This window comes from Fukomys damarensis, unplaced genomic scaffold (genome assembly GCF_012274545.1).
Source record: "Fukomys damarensis isolate Sample0158 unplaced genomic scaffold, DMR_v1.0_HiC HiC_scaffold_4, whole genome shotgun sequence".
NCBI lineage: Eukaryota > Metazoa > Chordata > Mammalia > Rodentia > Bathyergidae > Fukomys > Fukomys damarensis.
This window is the reverse complement of record NW_022900916.1, coordinates 25,345,123-25,351,303: the sequence shown is the minus strand read 5'-3', so window position 1 is coordinate 25,351,303 and position 6,181 is coordinate 25,345,123.

Below are 6,181 nucleotides of genomic sequence, written 5' to 3'. Positions count from 1 at the left end.
GCCAGGGATTTAGCTCAATGGCACCATGCCTACCTTGCCAAGCACAAGGTCCTGAGTTTGATTCCCGGTACCAAAAAACAATAAAGTAATAGTTCTTGGTTTTTAGAATATACTTTTTGTCATTTATGTTGCTATTTTCTACCCGTTATTATAATATACTTGCAAATGCAATTGTCATTTTAATTACTTGAACACTGAGTAAAAGAGAATCCAGTGTTATGCTTTGTAAATGATTTTTTTTGTCTATAGGGAAAATTAACTCCTAGCTAATCATACAAGGGAAACCTTTGTGTCACATATTGTATTAGACATTCTATTAGAGATCTACATTTATTTTTTTTTAAACTTTGTTTTGGGGAAGATAGTAAGATATGAAGTAGTTCAGTCATGTCAAGTTTGTCTGAGGTGGCATGAAACAGTCACATAGTTGAGTGTAGAAAGTTTGAAGCTTTAGAAGAAAATGCTTGGACATTTCTTTGGAAGAATGTAATTTTGGAACCCTAAAATTAAGTCACTCTTTAGACATGAAAAACTTGTGGATGCCTTCAAAACATGTTGTATTTGAAATATATCTGTTAAACTTTACAAACTTACTGTGATTTTTGTGTTAAAATTATTGAAGTTTATTCCCTTAATCAGTGAAGGACAACCCTTATTTATTACCTAGAGCAATTGTATAATTTGCTGTTAATGGTATTGGCACATTGGTTAAGCAGGCTGTTATATAGTATTAGAGTCCTTTGATGATGAATGTGGGGGAAAGGTCCTTTCAAATAAAAGTTCATTTCTTTGAAGATGGGATTGTGTCTTTATTTTAATACAGTAGGAAAAAAACTACATTGATTTTGGGGTCGGGGAGAAGTCTTGCTATGTAGTATAGTTCAGGCTGGCCTTGAACTCGTGATGATCCTCCTACCTCAACCTTTGATGTGCTGGGATTATGGGCATGTGCCACCATGCCCAGCTATGACTACCTCAAGAACCATTTCATACTTTTCCCCATAGCTGTACATGTACAAAGTTTTTCCCATTCTGAGTTCATTTAATAATACTTCACTTCATTTTTTGCAGTATTTTTATTAGACTCAATATGTATAATAACTTTTCTCCTTTCTGACCTCCCACCCCCACCCCGATACTGGGGATTGGACTCAGGACCTTGAGCTTGTGAGGCAGGCGTGGTGCCACTGAACTAAATCCCCAGCCTTCCTTTTTTTTTTTTTTTTTTTTTTTTTTTTTTTTTTTTTTTTTTTTTTTTTTTGTACCAGGGATTGAACTCTGGTCCTTGCGCTTGCAAGGCAGGCCACCGAACCACTGAGCTAAATCCCCAGCCCCCCAAGCCTTCCTTTTTGATCTTTTAAAAACACCTCCACCTTTTTAGTTTTGGTAAGGTTACAAATGTTGAGAGTTACCAGTATTGTGCTGAAGAAAAATGTGCTGTATGCCTGTAATCCAGGACTAGAGAGGCAGTCATTTAACTCAGAGCAGTGAGCTACATTACCAGCTGTGTGTGGGTGGAGCTTTTGAACCATAGGGCCCAATCAGAACTTTTTTTTACCCCCAAAGGGTCTTGCTATGTAATGCCTGTCAGTTTTGATCCTGCTGTGTAGCTGTAAGCTGGCCTTGGACTTGATCCTCCTGCTTCAGCCTTCCAAGTGGTGGAATAACAGGCATGTACTGCCGTGCCAGTATGAGAAAGGAACCCTTGCATACCATTGGCAGGAATTTAAATGAATACAACCATTATGAGACACAGTATGGAGATTCCTCAAAAACTTAGGTAAAAATACCACATGCTCCAGTTTCCAAAATAAAGTAAAATGTAAGCTCAGGGGTTCTGCCACCTTCCTTGCAAGCATAAGGACCTGAGTATGATCCCCAGTACCAAAACTAAATAAGTGAAGCAGGTATGTTGAACGGGGGCAGAATAACCACACTCCCATATTTATTGCAGCTGTATTCACAGTATCCAGATGTGGTATCATCCTTGTCCAGCAGTGGTTGAATGGATAAAATTGACACATATACATACACACACACAGATCCCAGTCAGCCTTTAAAAGAATTAAATCTTGTGCAGTGGAGAGCACAGAAGTCCTAGATAATTGGGAGGCTGAGACAGGGTAACCATTTGAACTCAGAAATTCAAGGCCATAGACAAGATCTCTGGAAGAAAAGAAATGGAGTCCTGATATTAGCAACCACATAAATGAGGCTGGAGGGCATTATGTTAAGTACCATAAGCTGGACATGGAAAGGCTTATGCTCTCACTTCTGGAATCCAAGAAAGTTGAATGTACAAGTACGTATAACAATAATTACCGGGAACAAGCATAATTGGAGGAAAGGGGATGAAGTCTGGGAGATGTTAGTCAGAGGACACAAGTTTTAGGAGTAAATGTAAGAAATCTATTCAAGCTTGGTGCAGTGGTGCATGCTTTTAATCAACATTTGGGGTGACTGAGGATCAGGGATCCAAATCCCTCCTGGGCAACTGAGATAGACTTTGTCTCATAAAGGGCTGGGGGTGTAGTTCAGTGTAAAGGCCCTGGGTTCTATCCCCATTATGCCCCTTTCTCCCAAGAAAAGTTTGTTGTAAACAGAGCACAATTAGTGCATGTCTTACACAAACTATTTGAAAACTATTTGCTGGAACTACAGCAGTGTAGGCTGCTGCTGTCCCTTGTTTCAGTATGCTGTCTTCCTGGGCTGCTTTCTGCCATTTCCTGCTTGGTTCATTTCAGCTCATGCTGCTGCCCAAGTCTTCAGGTAACCTTGAAAAGGAAACTGCACAGGTGGCACCATCTTGTCCCTTAGTGTATGTCTTTGTGTGGGGGGTGGTTTTTGGTTTTTTTGGGTTTTTTGAGGCGGGGTCTCACTATGTAGTTGAGACTGATCTAGAACTCACTGTGTAGCCCAGGCTGGTCTCCAACTCACAGCGATCCTCCTGTCTCAGCCTCCCGAGTGCTAGTATTACAGGTGTGCGCCACCATGCCCGGCTTGGTTTTTCTTTTTGTACTAAGACTTGAACTCAGGGCCTTGTGCTTGCCAGCTAGGCGATGCTTTGCTGAGCTACATCACTCACCCACATTTCAACCTATGACTCAGGAGGCCAAGACAGGAGGATCTCAAGTTGGGAGGCTAACCTGGACTATATATACAGTGAGACCTTGTCTCAAAATGAGGAAAAGATTAAAAAAAAAAAAAGATTTATTGTACAACCTAATGACTACAATACACTGTGTTTTTGGAAAATGGTAAATTTTCCTTACCACAAAAATTAGGGTGCACACCTGAAATTCCATTTCTCCAGGAGATGAGGATCTTAATTTGATACCAGTTAGATAATTTAGTAAGAGACTTAGAAAATGGCCTGGGGCTGGGCATGATGGCACACATTTGTAATCGCAGCACTCAGAGGCTGAGACAGGAGGATCACTGAGTTTGAGACCCTGTATCAAAAAACCAAAAGAAGCCGGGCGTGGTGGCAAACGCCTGTAATCCCAGCACTTGGGAGGCTGAAGCAGGAGAATCACTACTATGAGTTCGAGACCAGCCTGGGCTACATAGAGAATTCCAGGTCAGTCTCAACTACCTAGCAAGGCCCTGTCTCAAAGGGGTGGGGGGCTGGATTTGTAGCGCAGTGCAAGGGCTGAGATTCAATCCCCAGGCCGATTTGTTTCATTTACACCACTAGGTATTCTTTTTTTTTTATTTTTGTTTTCAGACAGAGTCTCACTATGTAGACTGATCTGGAACTCACTGTGTAGCCCAGGATGGTCTTGAACTCACAGGGATCCTCCTGCCTCAGTCTCCGGAGTGCTGAGATTACAGGAGTGTGCCACCACACCCGGCCTAGATTATTTATTTACTTATTTTGGTATGCCTGGTTTGGTGGCTAGATTTATTATGTATCACAGACATAACAAATTTTCAAAAAAATTTTTGTATACAAGTAAGGTGGATTTAAAGTTGTGCATAAGATCTATGTTTACCAATTAATAGTTACTCTGTGGAGTATTAGTCTGCAGTACTGGGGATCAAACTTAGGACCTTGCGCTTGCCAGGTAGGCAAGGCGCCACTGAGTTACATTCCTGGCTCTTGAAGTATTAGTTTGGAGCCTGGTGTGGTGGCGCACGCCTGTAATCCCAGCACTAGGGAGGCTGAGGCAGGAGGATTGCTGTGAATTTGAGACCAGCCTGAGCTACATAGTTCCAGGTCAGTTTCAACTACATAGTGAGTCCCTGTCTCAAAAAACCAAAAAAAAAAAAAAAAAATTATTAGTTTGGAGATCATTTGAGAGGAATTTGCAGAAAACTAGTGAAAGAATTTTATGTACTAAGAAATGTTATCATACCCTTTTTAGGTTAAAAGCTCCTCCCTGCCTCTAAAGCGCAAGGTCCTGAGTTTGATTCCCCCGCTACCAAAAAAAAAAGCTCCTCCCATATAAATAGTCCCCATGGATGCAGGAAGAGTAATTCTTTTTCCTTGCTGGTTGCTTGTGATAATGCTTAGCAACTTGAGAATTGCGAAACACAAATGCTGCTTTGTTTTGATGGCAGTTAAAAGTCTGGAACTCAATAGGTTGAAATATACCTAACCCTGACTTGATATCAAAGGGACTTTTGTTGTTTTAGGTGTTGCTTGGGGTCAAACCCAGGACCTTAGGCATTCTATGCAAGTGCTCTGTAGTTGAGCTAGACCTCCCCCCAGCCCTACTTTAGGTTAATTTTGTATGAATTTTCTTTTTCCCACTAAAATAATTGGAAATTAAATTAATCACATGGAGTTGGGTGTGGTAGCAGCAGTCTGAGCACTGGGGAAGCTGAGGCAGGAGGATCACGATGTCACCAGTCTGGACTACATAGCAAAACCTTGTCTCGAAAAACGAAAAAAATCAAAGGATCAAAATCTGGTTTTTTTGTTTTTCCTAATCTGAAAAAAGTTAAGATACTGAGCCGGGCCTGGTATTGCATGCCTACAATACCACTGGGGGCTGAGACAAGAAAATCTTGACTTTGAGGCCAGCCTGGGCTACAAAATAAGACCTTGTCTCAAATCAGATATTGATAAAAGTTCAGGTGAGAGATAATATCAATGTGAGTAATGAGTAGAGAAAAGAATAAAAAGTCTAGCTTCCAAAAATTAAACACACAGCCAGGGATTTAGCTCAGTGGTTCTGTCTTCTGCCTTGCAAGCACAAAGTCCCAAGTTTGATCCCCAGTACCCCCCCAAAATTAAACAAGTGGAATGAAAAATCCTTGCCAGTTTGTACTTCAGACTATGAAAGAAGCTTGGCATGGGGTATTATAATCCCAGCCCTTGAGAGGCTGAAGGCTAACTAGCCCGAACTACTACCTATCTCAAAAAACAAAAAAAAAAAGTAATTTTTCACTTAAAAGTTGTAATGTCACTAAAGAGAAGTTTATATACTCCAAATTACTTACACCACAAAATTATTTCAGAGTGAACTTCAGGTAATTTTTTAAAGTATCACACTATGAACAGTACTAATGAAACAAGAGTAAGATGACAAGTTGGTAGAAAACCTGTATGGTATTCATGAGTCCTCGAAGCTACCGTGATTTGCAATCCAAAGTGTATCTCACTGGTGGTCACTAACCTAGGAATATTTTAATGCACACAGTCTTCACATTTCTGCACTTCAAATAATTGTTTTTAACTAGGCATGGTGGCCCATACCTACAATCCTAGCACTCAGCTGAGGCAGGAGGATTGCTGTGAGTTTAAGCCCCGCCACTAAAAACAAATATTGTTTCTTTGTGCATAAACTTGATACTCCTTAATGATCGATGGTAAATTGACAAATATTTGTGAAAAGCGGTACTGTGCAACTAGAGGCCCTACGTGTAACTATCCTACTCTTGCCGGAGGGGAAGAAGGGGTACTGGGAAGTTCATGTGTAATGAGTTTGGAATTTCATTTGGAGATTTAAAAAGTTCTGGAGATGACTGACGGTGATAAATGTGCAGCAATATGAATATAATGGTGCAGAATTTACTTACAGGTGGTTGAAGTAGTGAATTTTAAAAGTATACCTACCAAGACCTGTCATGTAAAGGTACAAGATCCCAATAATGCATGTAACTGTACTGTATACCTCAAATGTACCAATAAACTCAATGAGGAAAAAAAAAAGTATACCTACCAAAAAAAAAA